We start from the raw sequence: 17,312 nt of genomic DNA, 5'->3' as shown, positions 1-17,312 counted from the left end.
AGGGAAGTATATAAGAACTCCCTACTTTCTGCTTTGATTTTTCTGTGAACCTAAAACTGCTCTCAAAATAGCCTATTAATTTCAAAAGATAAAAAGAAATAAATTTTATCATATCGAGACATATTACAGGATCTCTTTGTTACAGAAAAAAATGCATGTTGTCCCATAAGGAATGAATTGAAGAGGTTTACGTTCCCATGTTTTCCTCCGCTACAATTTTAAATGACACATAATTTATGCCAGAGTTTATTTTATAAGTGTTCGTGTAAGCAATCTCTCTAACAGAAGGTTATTTTGCTATTGTAAGCCCTAAAGAGAAAAAGACTTTTTACTTGATCCTTGGGTTGACGAGATTAAATATTTCATTTGGTGTGCTTTTCATTTCGATGTCCCTTAGGACTGAGAACTGCCTTTCTCGGAGAGTACTATAAATCAACTGTGAATTGCTGGGGTGATAAAGGGAAAAAGGATGATTCCATTATAGCTTCTGCCAAGAGCTCTCAGGAACAAGGCTCTGCCAAGAAATGTTTAATAGTATGGTAGGGAGTTCTACTTCCTGAATCCTTGTGAAAAAAAAAAAAACTAAAATTGCTTCTGCCCTGTCAGTTCCATTGTAAAAAGTCTTAGGCTTTAAAATTGATTACCATTTTATCCCAGAAAGCAGAATGGCAGTCAGGCAAATCATGATTTCTATAGGCCCTCATCTGTACCTCTGATATTTACCAGAGGGGAAATATTTTTCATTCATCTCCATAAAACTCAAAGAGAAGTAGACATTTGTGCAACGGCTTGAGCAAAGAACTCCTTGAGCAAAAAACTCAGGAAAAAACTTTGTCTTTTGGCCTGAGTTTTTTGGGGTTTGGGTCTGATAATAAAAATTTCACAAAATAACAACTTTCTGCCTTCAGGACTGAGCAGGCCTAATGTGAGTGAACAGAAAAAAATTATTGTGTAAGATAAGATCATAGCTGTAACTGTTCATATTATTCAGGTTAAAAGATATTATTTTGGTCTCATGCTACTAAAGGTGCTTGGTTTGTGTTTAAGGAAAAAACCCCATCCCAAATGAAGACATAAAACCAGAGGAAGTGAATCTCTGTACCCACACTGGAGTCCTACCTTGTCCTTAGCTTTCTCAGGCTTACCCTAGTGCGTATACAAAGCCTAGTCTACTGGGGCTTCTGGGAGAGAAGCAGACCACATGAGATGTGGGGAGCCTTAGAAAGTTTCCTGTCAGCCTGAACTCTGGTTAGAAATCCATTTCCTTATCTTATTTTGTAGATTGCAGTTCTTTCTGGTTGTTCACTCTATGCTGCAGTTAGAGAGGTCACTAAAACTCTTGGGTGAATTCATTTGTCAGATTTCCCTCTACGGTAGCATCTGACTAGGAATGGAGCCCTAAAGAAATCACATACTCTTTTCTTTTTTTATTGAAGTATAATTAACATACAATGTTATATTAGTTTCAGGCGTACAACATATGGCTCAACAAGTCTATACATTAACCAACTCATTAACACATGAAGAGTGTAGTCACCATACAACATATTACAATGTGATTGACTATATTTCTTTTGGTTTACTTTTCATCTCTGTAACTTATCTATTTTATAACGGAAAGTTTATACCTCTTAATCTCCCCTATTTATTTATTTTGTCCATCCCCCACCCCTCTGACAACCACCAGTTTGTTCTCTGTATTTGTCAGTCTGTGTTTGTTTGTTCACTTGTTTTGTTTTTTAGATTCCACATTGAAGTGGAATCATGGCATTTTCTTTCTGATTTATCTCACTTAACATAATACCCTCTAGGTCCATCCATGTTGTCACAAATGGCAAGATCTCATTCTTTTTTATGGTTAAGTTATATTCCATTGTGTGTGTGTGTGTGTGTGTGTGTGTGTGTGTGTATCACATCTTCTTTATCCATTCATCTATTCATGGACACTTGAGTTATTCCCATATCTTGACTATTGTAAATGATGTGCATTAAACATAGGGGTGCATATAACTTTTTGAATTAGTGTTTTCCTTTTCTTTGCGTAATCATCTCTTATCTATCTATTGAAGAGAGAAGAGGAGTAATTTTGGAAGAAGAAAGAATCGGGACCCTCGGAGGATTGTCAACACACCGTAGCTGCAGCCATTCTGCTTTAAGATGTTTATTACAAGCAGCAACAGCAGGTAGCCATGCATCTTTGCCTCCTACTTAGTATCCAGATTCCTTAGCTGAGAAATTCAGAAGATAAAATACCTAGTGGATAACCGTTATCGCCTTTCCTAACATTTCCCTCTGCATTTTACTTGCGGCACTCTTCTGGCCAGACATTAATTTCAGATACTACACTCAGGTCTAGTTATCTTCAGGGCAGAGGAGTCTGAGCTACTATACTCAAAGCAGCATCAACCTGATTTTGCCAGTCACTCGCTATCGATCAGACCTGTCAAAATAGGAAGAAATGAGTATAGAGGAGGAGGAAGTGTTATAGACATAATGTTACAAGCGGGTCATATTCTTAAAACCCATTTATTAACTCAAGCAAATATTAGGCACAGAGAGTCTAGAATTTCAGCTCAGGTCATACAGCTATTAAGGAGCAGAGTCAGGATTCAAACACAAGCCCATCTGATTGAAGCCCACATTATTTCTACATCCTTTCCATGACCCATTAAGGTTCAGCCACTGTTTTAAATGCTTTATGTCCATTAACTTGTTTCATCTTCCCTGCAGCTCTGTGAAGAAGACAACATTATTATCCCTGTTTACACATGAAGACACTAAGGCAGTGGGAGCTGAAATAATTTGCAACTAGTAAATGGTAAAGCTTGGACTTGACTCCAGGTAATGTTGAAAATACAACAATGCTTCTCTTAAACTGTAGTTCAAAATTTGTCTTCTTACACATAGATCAATGGAACAGAATAGAGAACCCAAAAAAGGATCCACAACTTCATGGTCAATTAATCTTCGCAAAGCAGGAAAGGATATCCAACTTGGGGGGAAAAAGTCTTTTCAACAGATGATGTTGAGAAAATTGGACAGCAACATGCAAAAGAATGAAACTGGACCACTTTCTTACTCCAGACACAAAAATAAATTCAAAATGGATTAAGGATCTAAATATGAGACCTGAAACCATAAAATCATAGAAAAGAACACAGGCAGTAACCTCTTTGACAGCAGCCGTAGCAACTTCTTACGAGATATGTCTCCTGAGGCAGGGGAAATAAAGGCTAAAGTAAACTATTGGGACTTCATCAAAATAAAAAGCTCTTGCAGAGCGAAGGAAACAGCCAACAAAATTAACAGGCAACCTACAGAACAGGAGAAGATATTTGCAAATGGCATATCTGCTAAAGGGTTAGTATCCAAAATATATAAAGAACTTACCAAACTCAGCACCCCAAAAAACAAATAATCAAGTTAAGAAATTGGCAGAAGACATGAATAGATCTTTTTCCAAAGAAGACGTACAGATGGCCAACAGACACATGAAAAGATGCTCAACATCACTTATCATCAGGGAAATACAAATCAAAACTACCTGTCAGACTGGCTAAAATTAACAATACAAGAAACAACAGGTGTTGGTGAGGATATGGAGAAAGGGGAACCCCTCTTGCACTGTTGGTGGGAAGGCAAACTGGTGCAGCACTCTTGAAAACAGTTTGGAGGTTCCTCGGAAAGTTAAAAATAGATATGATCCAGCAGTTGCACTACTAGGTATTTATAAAAAGAATACAAAAATACTGATGCAAAAGGGTACGTGCACCTCAATGTTTGTAGCAGCATTATCCACAATCGCCAAATTATGGAAACAGCCCAAGTGTCCCTTAATTGATGAATAGATAAAGAAGTAGTAAATTACTTATCCATAAAAAATGGGCTATTACTCAGCTATAAAAAAAGAATGAAATCTTGCCATTTGCAGTGACATGGATGGAGCTAGAGAGTATTATGTTAGGCAAAATAAGTCAGTCAGAGAAAGACAAATACCATATGATTTCATTCATAGGTGGAATTTAAGAAACAAAACAAATAAGAAAGGGCAGGGGGACAGAGAAAGAGAGTGAGGCAAACCAGGAAACAGACTCTTAACTATAGAGAACAAACTGATGGTTACCAGAGGGGAGGTGGGTAGGGGGATGGGTGACATAGGTGATGAATTTTAAGGAGGGCATTTGTTGTGATGAGCACCAGGTGTTGTATGGAAGTGTTGAATCACTATATTGTACACCTGAAACTAACATTACAGTGTGTGCTGACTAACTGGAATTTAAATAAAAACTAAAAAAAAAAAAAAAAAAGATTTTCTTCTTACAAATGTATTTTGAATTCCTCCTAAGTGGAGATCAGTTTTAGCCATTAGAAAACATCTCTCTTCCTACCGCCTTTTTCCCACCCTCGCTCTTCATCTGTACCAGGTGATGTCATGAACTCAGTGAAAGCAGCGCACCATAGTCATTGAGCAGGCGCACCAGAGTGAACAGATAGGATTTAGAGCCTAGGGTCCAGCTGTGTAAAATTGGGCAAGTCCTGCAACCTTTCTAAATTTTAGTTCTCTTGCCTGTAAAATGAGGATATTCAACCCTATCTCATGCAATTGTGAGAATTAAAAATGCATGTGTGTATAAATATTCTCAGTCCAGTAGCTGGCACCATTCGATAAATGGTACTTACCGTCATCATCATCGTCATCATCACTGTTGTAAATATATCACTGTTACTATTATACAGAGAACACGAAACATGATGGTGAGGATCCCAAAGGGAAGTACTCGGATTTCCAATCCTGAAAAATGACTCATATTGTTCTTTCTCAAAAACATTTGAGGGGCACCTGGGTGGCTCAGTCGGTTGAGCATCTGCCTTCGGCTCAGGTCATGATCTGGGCTCCCCACTCGGAGAGAAGCCTGCTTCTCCATCTGCCGCTCCCCCTGCTTGTGCTCTCTCTGTCTCTGTCAAATAAATTTTAAAAAATCTTTTTTTTTTAATTTGAAGCAAAGAGTGGGAATTTGGAACAATAGTGTGCTTTATGTTACAGCACCATGTACCAAAGAAAGGCAGTTATTTCTCATAAATGCAAACTCAGAAATTTGAATCCAATTTTTTGCATTAAAACATGGGGCAGGGATGAGAGAGAAGCCTTAGTTATTAAGGACGATCTTCTCCGACACAGAGGAACGGTGACTCATCAGAGTAGCTCTGCTCACACAGATCCACCATTATGAACCTTTGGCATAGAATCCTATGACAGACACGGTAGGTCCAACCGCTCTTCCTCCCTTCCCCATCACTACTAGAGTGTCCAAGGTGTTTAAGTATCAGACAGCAATATGCTCAGGCAAGGTGGATTCCGCCTCCAGGAATGAATCATAAACAGCCAAAGCCAATCATGGTATTTCCATTTCCCTTTACTTACATTGGCTTAAGGATGAGTGTGCAGCACAATGGGGGTCAATTAATTGTGAAGAAAAATCAGCCGGGAGTTAGTAAAAAGATTTTCTTCCCTGATAAAAGAGAAAGTCATATGAGAAGAAAACCCTTTCCTTTTGCTGGTATTGTCAGATGAGGGCAGAACATTTAGAACAGTGGCAGCTATCGTGTGCCCATGAGGAGAAAGCCAAGAGAATTGCAACCTCGTTGACCAAGAGCTCAAGCATCCTTAAGCCTTCTGAGATCTCCCACTTCCAGACTTCTTTTGATGCTAGATAAAAGACCCCTATTGTTTAGCCATGGTTAGTCAGATAATCTGTTACTTACAACCTCCTAATTAATCCAAGCCATAATCCTTTTGGTCCTAAGATAAACCCATTTCATGTGAAGTAAGGGGAGTTACAAAGCTCTCTATGAAAAGGATATATTAGGGGGGATAAGCAGTACACAATCTAACTAGGGTCATCACAACATTATATGGTCATACGACCCCAAATTTCCTCATACAGTAGGATGAAAAAAGAATGAAAAGAAGATGAGCTTTAGAATGAGACAGGTATGGGGGTGCCTGGGTGTCAGTCAGTTAGGCGCCTGCCTTCGGCTCAGGTCCTGATCCAGGATTGAGTCCTGCATCAGGCTCCTTGGTCAGTGAGGAACCTGTCCCTCCCTTTCCCTCTGCCCCCCTCCCTGGCTCATGTTCTCTCTCTCTTTTTCTCACTTTCTCTCTCTTAAAATAAATAAATAAAATCTTTAAAAAAATTATAGAATGAGACAGGTGTGAACTTGAATCTTGGCTCTGCCACTTACCAGAAGTGTGAATTTAAGCAAGTTATTTAACAACTCTGAGCCTCATTTTTGAAATGTGTCATATGGAAAGAACAATACTTAACTGGTAGCATTCATGGTAAGGGTCATATAGAAATACACAGAAAGCATTCTGTTACTTAATCCCTCCTTTGGATATGCAGACCCTGGCACATAGGAGGACCTTAATTCAATGCCTGTGTAATTTGTTGCTTAAACGGAATTGGGGGCGCCTGGGTGGCTCAGTAGTTAAGCATCTGCCTTTGGCTCGGGGCGTAATCCCAGAGTCCTGGGATCGAGCCCCACATCAGGCTCCTCCACTGGAAGCCTGCTTCTTCCTCTCCCACTCCCCCTGCTTGTGTTCCCTCTCTCGCTGGCTGTCTCTCTCTCTGTCAAATAAATAAATAAAATCTTCAAAAAAAATAAAAATAAAAATAAATTTAAAAAAATAAATAAACTGGAATTGATTCAGGCCATCAAGACTTATGGTCATCCTAGGCTTCATAAGTTCACTTCCTTCCTTGCCCCCAACTCCCTCTCTGTCTCTCTGTCTATCCCTCATCAATTTAGAGATAATCTTATTTAAATCCTTCATTTTTACATACAATGCCATTTATGGCTGAAGGTATTCCCAGCCCCTCCTGCTGCTTTCCTGGCCCAGAGAAGCTCGGAGCCCTCTCCAGGATTTCAGCGACTTTCCACCTCGGGACCCCTCAGGTCCAGTCTCAAGTGGCCTCTTGAGCTGTTCCCACCCCACAACTCGTTACCTCTCATGTCAAACCTGTGACCGTCTTTAGTTTCCACAATATCGAAACCAAAATCGCCCACATATAACATTCCAGAATACAGTAGATTCCACCTAAGATTTTAGGGGAGACAGGGAGAGTTTACATTTAAGTAACCTAGGCACTTCATTCTTAAAAGACTCCTGGGCTAAGCTGCTACCATGGACTTCTGCTAGCTTTGCTTAATTCTGGCCTCTCTACCTTGAGGGCTCCTTTCTCCACTTTCCTGCCTTTCTCTCCCCTTCCCTGTCCTTCCCCTCGTAGGATAGAGCTTGCCCCCGGCCCCAAATCTTGACCATCGCCCACATCCAAGCCCTCAGCAGGACTTACCTTCTCTCCCAAACGTGGCAAACAGACTCTGTCTATTTATAATAAAGCTGTGACCAGGGCTTAGGAAAAGCAACAGAGCCAGTATCTATGGAAAAGCTTTACCTTCTGGGGTCTGAAGGAGAGAGAAAAGTTGCTAAAATCAGAGGCCTGTGTGGAAAGGACTATCTGACAGAAGGACCCAGCCAGCTTTGCTCACTTGGGGCGGAAGGGCTTAGAGGAATAAATACGCTGACCTCACTGTCCTCCTCCCTATCTCCAGCCAGTGCCCTGCTTTTGCTGAATTCAACCAAAGCCAGAGAGAAAGGGGGCCCTTTCTAGGGTGGTCCATCCAGGCTAGCCTCCCAGGGCGAAGAGAAGGATAGAAGAGAGTAGAAAGTATATCAGTAGGGGACGTTCAAAGAAATCTGGCACAGTGGCTTACCCAGGCAGTGGGTGACAGAAGTGGGACAAAGACCCGTGCCTCTGGCCTCAAGCCCCATCTTCCCTGGTCAAAAACAGAGGAGAAACAATGGAGATGACGGGGTATTCAGGGAAAGAATTACTTACCATTCGCAGATGGTTCTGCTTCTCCTAAGCATTGTCTGATATATAGTGACCACTCAATACAGTTTTACCAACTGAAGGAAATAAGTGAATTATGAAAGAAGTCTGACCAACTCACCTTCTACAGGGATTCAGCCAGGCATGCTCACAGGCCCCACTGCCCTCCACACCCATGAACTTCCCTAACACCATCCCACCACCTCTGAACAGGCCAGCAGCCTCAGGTGAAGCCAGGCCACGAAGTCTCCGGCTACTCAGTTCTGACTCCACCTCACGGTACTGGATAGATGACCCCAGCATCTACCAAGCCCTGTTTGCCCTCAGGTATCCTATGGCCCTAAAGTCGCCTCTGGTCATCAAAAGTGCAGAAAGAACATTAAAAGCTGCAGCCAGCCCTGGTTCTAAGTTCTGTATAAATTGTGTGTCCAGATCCTGGCCAGCAGGAAGAACAGGGGTTTAGAAGTAAGCTGAGCTGGGTCCCATTGCCTTCTCTGTCCCTATGTTATACTTTCATTTATTCATTCAACATCCTCTACTAAAAACCTCTCCTGTAACCTGGATTGTGACATGTGCTGGGATTATGATGATTTTTAAGACCCTATATCTATCTTCAAAGAGTTTATACTAACCAGCTGGTAGGCCCTGGACAACTCATTCAACTTTAGCTTTCTCATCTGAAAGCACCTGGATGGTACTGTATCTTGGAGATCCGAACATACAACTTTAGCCTCACTGGACTTGTGCTCATGCCAACTGGGTTCCTATTGCAGAGACTAGTAATACAGTAATGATCCCTAATGCTCTTTCTCCCTTTGTCCAAGAATGGTTCTAAAATAGTTGCAGCTCTCCTCTTGATAATCAATCTCAGAGTCCGGATTTTCCCATAAAGTGTATACCAATATGATTCTGAGTTTTAAAAGGATTTGAAAGGTGCAGGGAGCTATCTGAGAGAGATACTGTCTTCTACTAAGATATCAGAGTATCACTCCACAGGGCGTGATGCTATCAAAGTGTCTTGTTATCAAGGTGTCTCTGTTAGCCTGGATGCCAGCACAGTAATAGAAGAGAAGCAGTAGATATGGTGTTTCCTTCTCATTGGAGAAATCAGTTCTTCTCCCAGATCTTAGCAAGTCCTGGTGGAGCTGGGGATTGTATTGAAATCTCCTCTAGGAGATTCTATAAAACTCTACTCTAGACAGGATTTGAGAAGCTGAATGATATGCATGAAGTGTTTTCCATGTCTTAAAAGCTCTGAAGAGCAGGGGCAGCATTTATTCTGTGATGTATGGCTCCTACTAGAAAGGCGCCCCCAGACTTCCCAGAGGCTGTCAACCAAGAGAAGAGGTGGGATCTCCTTCTGAGGTGCTTAATGCCACAGAGCAGCAGTTCTTTGTACCAAAGTTGCATAACCCAGGGTCTGGCCACAGAGAACAGGTCATCATGACAATGCAAATGAGACTTCTTTTGATCGGGTGAGTGATAGACATGACAAGGATTCCTATTGTCTAACCTATAATGACAGGTAATTTTGAGATGAGTAATTTATTTTTCTTTCCTACTAGATAATTCTCATTACCTCTGGCTGCTTCCCCAACCCCCACAATACACACATACAAAAATTTAATGACTGTTTAGAAATGAATATCAACCTTCATGTCATGTATACCCTAGATTCCTCTCTACCATGTTGCCTAAGAAAATAATAGATCTAAAAGTAGAAACAAATCTGATTTCCTGAAATATTATTCAACTTGAGCCCTTACAAATACAAAGTGTCAGTGCAACAGCAGGACTTTGAAACATCCACATGTTTTTTCTCCTTTGCTTTTCCTAATCATGACTTTCTCTTGAACAAACTAAAAGCATCCAACTGGATACCTATTGTGGGGAGGATGGTAATTATGAATGAAAGAAGTAGCAGTCAGCTTTTGACATGTAAACTAGGATTTTGCAATGAGAAACTGTCAAGGTGAAAGAGATTTTCTACATTTCTTTGGCTCCACTTAACATATTAAAAACTAGATTTTGGCACACCAAATCATAGAGCTTTTCCTCTTTTGCCTATAAAACTATGCCAAGAAACTTCCTACTCTGTGGTAGAAAAAGAATGTGATAGAGAAGTAGAAGTAATCCTTTCTCTTGTGGTCCAGGGGCTCATGAGAAAGAAAAAAGGGGTCAGAGGAAGGGAAAGATGGACAGTGAGAAACTCACGTTTCAACGTGATCATCTTACCTGTGGGATTCTGGGGCAGCTACGTTGACTGACTTCATCTCAACATGAGATCCCCCAGCATGATCAGGAAATTAGAGTGCTGAGGTCCCTGGGAGAAATGGGGAGTTGGGAGGGGAGAACCTAATTCATACTTCAAAGCCTACCTTGGTAACATGGACATAGAAATGAGAGCCAGCAGCCTGCCTTGGGACCTGTTGTGACAGGAGGAGAGGTGATCCCACAGTAGAAGTATTCAGGTTGGACGCCCTGGCCAGGGGCTGGATGGGGGGAGACTTGGAAAGGTCTACAGCCAGAGAGAGCTGAAATGGGGCCAAGCCAGCGAGAAGGGTAAATAGGCCTGACTGAACCAGGGAAAGATAGACAACTTTAGCAGCTACTGAAGTTTTTAGCCAAAACTTGGATAAGCTGACCTGTACATAGTCAAGAACCAGGACAAGGTCATAGGGACCCTTCTCCCTACCCATACTATAAGAATACAGTAAGCTATACTCCTTCCCCATGTACTTTCAGAGAAGGGGCCCTACATACTCTCAGATAAGAGAGCAGTGAGGAGTAAAAATGTGGGAAATCTGAGAATCTGAGAATCACCTAAAGAGGTGGCTTAAATTACTGGATCACAATACACTCTAAATTAGATTAAATTGAGTTTGTTTGGTTTTGTTTTATCCTTCCTGCCACTTACCAGGCCACAAGACCAAATCACTATAGACAGAAAAAAGAAACTAAATCTCTTCTAAATTTCTATCTCATGAATAATTTTGCAATCCTGCTTCAAAAACACTAAAATCAAATAATGTTAAGTTCACATCATATTGCATTTGACCCCATAAAAATAAATAATCATTCACTACTCAGAACTTTGTTGTGGATGAAGTCTTTTATTTACGAGAGGCTTTTGTGCATGGAAAATGATAACTACTATTTGTGCTTTGGTTCATATCCAATATTTGATCTAATATAGGTATTAAGTATGATTACATTATTTGCTCAGAATTTCCCAGCCCTCTCTCTTTTGTCACAGTTTACTGTAGGCAAAGCATTCTTCCCTACCTCTTTGATACCGGCCTTGGCCCTGTGACTTGCTTTAGACCATGGAATGTGGACAGAAAAGAGAGCTGGTCAGTTTTGGGCCAAGGAATTAAGGTAGTCACGTTTCCCACTTTTCTCTCTTCCACTTCTGCCATCTGCCTTAAGAAAAGCCCTGAGTAGCCACTGGTCCCACAGTAGAAACACATGGAACATGCCTGAACTCAACTCACAATCTGAAGGAGAGCCACCCAGCCCACCTGAAGGCCATGAATATGGAATAAGTGATTGGGGGTTGCATTTTATACATCAGCATTGCAGGAGAAAACTGAATGATGCATTAAGCAATTAGCATTTATTTATTTTGTTTTAAAGATTTTATTTATTTATTTGAGAGAGAGAGAGCACTAGCAGAGGGGAGGGGCAGAGGGAGAGGGAGAAGCAGACTCTTCGCTAAGCAGGGAGCCCAACATAGGCCTACATCCCAGGACTCTAAGATCATGACCTGAGCTGAAGGCAGACACTTAACTGACTGAGACACCCAGGAGCCCCTTAGCATTTCTTTAAATGCTAAGTGACCAACGTTATCCTAAACATTTACGTACTATTCATAGAACAGATAAACCAAATGACAGATGCAAGAAGTTAAAATTTCCCAGGTATTCAAACATTGATTATAAAACTTATTTAATTATACTCTCTAAATAATTACTTAAAACCACAAATTTAACATATCAAGTTCTTATAAATGTTTCAAACAACTTGGAAACAAAACACACACACAATATTATATTGATTACCAGTACTGCAGGGTGTGGGTAGTCAAGTGATTGATTCTCAATTGGTTTTGGAATCTGATCACAGTCCAAATGATTCTACCCCAAACCACTAGTAATTAAATTAAACCTCTACTATACAGATCTTCCTAACTTATGATGGGGTTACATCTCAAAATAGCATGAATCAAAAATGCACTTAATACACTTAACCTACCAAACATCATAGCTTAGCCTAGCCTACTTTAAACATATTCAGAACAGGGGTTCCTACATGGCACAGTCATTTAAGCATCTGACTTTTGGTTTCAGCTCAGGTCGTAATCTCAGGTTGTGATTTCAAGGTAGTGATCTCGGAATCGTGAGATGGCATCAGGCTCCATGCTCAGTGTGGAGTCCACTTCAGATTCTCTTTCCCTCTGCCCCTCCCACTGGTGGTGTCTCTATTGGGCACGCACGCGCAAATAAATCTTTTTTTTTTTTAAATAAGTGTACTCGTACTAGGAGTTAGTTGGACAGTTAGGTAGTCAGGACCAGGGTCCCCAACAAGAAAATATGGAGTCAGAACAGCTAAGATAAAACAGCAGTTACATCCTGTTTTGCAGCTTAGGCAGGATGACGCTAGTATTCTGTTTTGCAACCTTTGCAGAAATGACTTCTGCAAAATGTCCTAAAATAAGACAATTAATCTCTATCAGGGACAAGGGGCAGTTAAGATATAAAATCCCAGGTGTCAGCAAAAAAGCAAACCATTAGCACGTAAACATTAGCCCAATTGTTAGCAAACCATTAGCACGTAGACATTAGCCCAATAGGTAGACAGATTCATGACCGAAGTCCTGATTGGCATGACTCAGCCCACTCTGATTGCTTAAGACAGTTCCACAAAGGAGCTCCTAAAAATCCCCTAAACTTAGAAACTCCAACAGCAGCCCTCTCGGGTCCCCTCCCTCTCCGGGAGCTTCATACTATTGCTCAATAAACTTGGCTTTGCTGCCGACCACTCTTCGTCTGGTCTACCTCTTCATTGTCCCAAGTGGCATGACCGAGAACCGTGGGCACTAAAGCCTGAGAAATCCTATAACACTCAGAACACTTACATTAGCCTACAGTTGGGCAAAATCATCTAACACAAAGCCTATTTTAAAAGTGTTAAATGTAATGTATTGACTACTGTACTGAAAGTGAAAAACAGAATGGCTGTGTGGATACAGAATAGTTCTAAGTGGATCAGTTGTTGGTCTTTGTGATTGGGTGGCTGACTGGGAGCTGCTGGGAGATCCCGCTGCCCAGCATCACGAGAGAGTATCATAACTCGCTGGCCAAGGAAAAGATCAAAATTCAAAATTTGAAGTACAGTTTTTACTGAATGCATATCATTATTCCACCATTGTGAAATTAAAAAATCCTAAGTCAAACCATCATAAGTCAGGGACTATCTACAGTTAAAACTCACTTTTACTTTCAGTAAAATGCTTTACCTATGGACTTTAATTTTTTGATTCATAGTTTCTGTCTACAAAATGATACATTCTTTCATGTGTTCTATGCTGGCAGCATCTCTAACCAATAGTCTTACCACAATGATAGAATAGTCTGGCCTACAGGTGTAATTGGAGACTTCTGTTTCATGAGTAGCTCGTTATAATTAGCAGAATATCTAGATCAGGGTTTTGCAAACTTTATGGTGGTTCACCTGTGAATCTTGTTAAAATACAAACTTTGCATAGTAGGTCTGGAGTAAGACCCGAGATTCTACGTTTCTAATAAGCTTGCAGTTGATGTTGATGCTATTATTGGTCCTTGAACCATACTTTGCATAGCAAGGATGTAGAGTTATCTTCTCCTGGGTGGTGAGGGGTTAAGCCTACATAGTTAATTCTCTTCTTTGGGATAATTTGCCTCCTTTATTTTCTTGGAATATACTATCTTCCTGCCTGGTTATTGTGTGTGCTGAATAAATGTCAAATCTCTATTCTCCTGCGACTCCACGTAGCTGCTGGTTTGGGTCAGTTTTTCTCTTTCTAGGAACAATATCTACCTCGTCTGATGTTCCCCGCATACGTTCTTTCCTATACACTATGTGAACATTAATAATGGGAAACCTCACTAAAATAGAAGCAGGAGCAAAAAAATAAAATAATAAAACAAAATAAAGTACAATAGAATCCAGAGCTTCGGCAGGGGAGCTCTCATGCCCTACCATTAGTAGTCAATTACAACTTCAACAGGAGGACATGGACCTTAGAAGCCAATGCTACTTTACTATCCCAGCAGGAGGAAAAAAGGCTTTTCTCCTCAGCCCAATAGCCCAACCAATGAGAGACAGTCACAGCTCAGCCAATGAAAAGCCACTATACTTCAAACTTCTAATTTACTCCAATGGACTTTTTGTTTATTTTTTTTTTTTTTAAGATTTTATTTATTTATTCAACAGAGATAGAGACAGCCAGCGAGAGAGGGAACACAAGCAGGGGGAGTGGGAGAGGAAGAAGCAGGCTCATAGCAGAAGAGCCTGATGTGGGGCTCGATCCCTGATCGCCGGGATCACGCCCTGAGCCGAAGGCAGACGCTTAACCGCTGTGCCACCCAGGCGCCCCGGACTTTTTGTTTATAACAGCCCTCTCAACTTCCCTCTTTCTACTATAAAAGAGTATGTTTCTTTGTTTGACAGACCTGCCTATAGTTCTTGCTGTTGCTTTCTTGTCCTGGACAGCAATTTTCTGCTTTTCCCAAATAACCCATTTTCCTGGAAAATAATGGCAGTTTTATTTTAAGGTTAACAGCAGACATAAAAAAAAAAAAAAAGGACATTTATATACTTTATAAACAGACTGTCAGGAAAAATTGTGAAAGACTTTAAAATAGGCAAAAAAAAAAAAATTATTGGCTGTCCCGTCTAGCACACTTTTCTAAGTTTCATTGTCTTTGGACTTCAGGACATACTACCCCAAAATATGGCATCTCGACATATGGAATATTTTAAGCTGAAGGGATTTGAGCAATGGCGTGTGCAGGAGGGCTTTCTGAGCTTCTGAAGCAAGTCATAAAAACTTCATGTAACAGGTTGTTCCCCACCCCTCATACACTGGGGAAAAGAACATCCTTATCTCCAAGACTCCAAGAGGAATCTGAACCAACAGGTCTTCCCGTTTACCACAGTTTACTATACTAAGCTCATACTCTTTTTGTCCTATCACATTTTTCTTTCTTTTTTTAATTAACATATAATGTATTAATTGTTTCAGGGGTACAGTTGTGTGCCTATCACATTTTTCTACTGCTCTCCACTCTTCATCAAACCTAGCACTAAAACCCTCAGGTATAACCATTTCTTCAAGCCTTCATTTTCTTACGAAGTTTCTCTTGTCACAAAGAGTTTATAGTCAAGAAACTCTTATCAATGTCTTTTGTTACAGAGGCACCAGCCGAGAACTTAGAAAGGTAGAAGAATAATTTATTTTTTCCTCCACTACAAACTATTTTACAACTCTGTAAATTGCAGTGAACTAATAATAGTACAAATAATTTTTGTCCATGTAAATGCAAAGTAACAGTTGAAGGCAATTTACTACTGCCTCTAAATAGGCCCATTTTGCATCTCTCTGTAAATTCATTTCAGCTTTCCTTATTGCCTGTAAAATGTGGTCCTTTGCCTTCTTCTTTGACCAAGTGGTAACATAGGGCTGGTTCTCTCATTAATTGATGAGTTAAATAAACTTTTTCACATAGACTTTTGTATATCTACATGAGAAAATCGCATAGATATAATGCCTTCTTTTCAAAATTATCTTTTAGCAAGACATAGAAATTGAATCTTTACGAATTAATTTCAGTCAAAAGTAACAATTGAACAAATCTATTCATCTTCACCATTCTTTTATTCACCTTTTTAAACATTTACTTTAAACTTCTTTTGAGTATTGCTATGAATTTAATAAAAATTATCACTACATTTTTAATTTTTCAACATTTAGTCCATAGAACACCTTTAATTTGGCTCCTTTTCCCTTTCAGCACTGGCACTAATGTGTTTTTAAAGAATCCTTGCTTTCTATCAATAGAAGGATATTTTCTGACCCATTTAAATGTCTTTCCTGTCTCTAATCTTGGAAACTGCTGCAGTCCAAGGAGTCCAGACTCCTTCTAGTGGAGAAAAGTATCAAAGACACAAATCTGAGCATTCGTACACAGCAGAGTTGGTGAGTGAGGAAACACCACGGCAGCTGGGGCATTTGAGAAGTCCCAGAGCTGGAAAACACACAGCTTTTTACCGTCTTGAGTGTGGGGGCACCTGGGTGGCTCAGTCAGTTAGGCGTCTGCCTTCAGCTAAAGTCATACTCTTGGGGTCCTGGGATCGAGTCCCGCATCGGGCTCTCTGCTCAGCAGAGAGTCTGCTTCTCCCTTTCACTCTCCCTCTGTGCTCTCTCCCCCCACTCTCCAGTAAATAAATAAAATCTCTAAAAAAATAAAGCCTTGAGTTCACACTGATTTTCCCAAGTATTTGAAGTTTCTGTGTCCTACTTTTCTTATAGGCCAGGGTTTTACTGACCTCTGAGACTTTCTACCATGTTTCTGCAAAGGAAAAGATGCTAAACCCATAGAAAAATACAGAAACATAGGTTTCCAGATACAAAGAGGAAGCATTTGGGGGATGGCTACAAAACAAAGGTTTGTATTTTAATTGTCATTAATTTCCTTGCTCTAATCTTGTATGGATAGTTATTTACATGCAACCAGAAAAGGGAAAAGGGTTTGGGAAAATTGCTTTAGAGACAGAATGAGACAGAATGAGGACAAGATATGAACCATGAGCAACAACTCAAATATTCTGTCCCAAACAATCTCCATTCCTCTGGGTTCAAACTGAGTTCCCAAACTAGACGAAGTATAATGTTCATTTTAACCTCCTCCTTGGCAATGACAGAGAAGTCAGTGTTCTCCAAGGACACTGTAACTGTGGCTTACAAACCCTTAGAGCTTTCTCTAAAACAGGAAATACAATTTTTTTACACCGATGGATGGGGGAGATAGGGAGATTCAGCTTGCCTGTGAAAATCAGGTATCACTTGATTCTAAAAAGAGTTTTCCTCTTACCAGCTAATTCCCCACTGAGTTTCCTCCCCTTAGGTGCAGATTTCATCAGAACAAATCCCATCCTGCCCCACCCAGAGGGCAAGGAACCATGACTAATGTGACACTGTGGGATCTAAGCATCAAATACAACCACATTTGAGTTAGAGGGCTCAGCATCCTCCCAGTTCTCTTGGAAGACAGCCAGAGGGTGGAGAGAGGATACGGCTCTGGTACCATGGATTGGTTTTGCCTTAGCACAGAGCTCACATAACCTTAGGCGACATTGCTCTAAAAATCTAGATTG

The sequence above is a fragment of the Ursus maritimus genome, unplaced genomic scaffold, assembly GCF_017311325.1.
Source record: "Ursus maritimus isolate PB19 unplaced genomic scaffold, ASM1731132v1 scaffold_3, whole genome shotgun sequence".
NCBI classification, from domain to species: domain Eukaryota; kingdom Metazoa; phylum Chordata; class Mammalia; order Carnivora; family Ursidae; genus Ursus; species Ursus maritimus.
Note: the sequence above shows the minus strand (reverse complement) of the source record.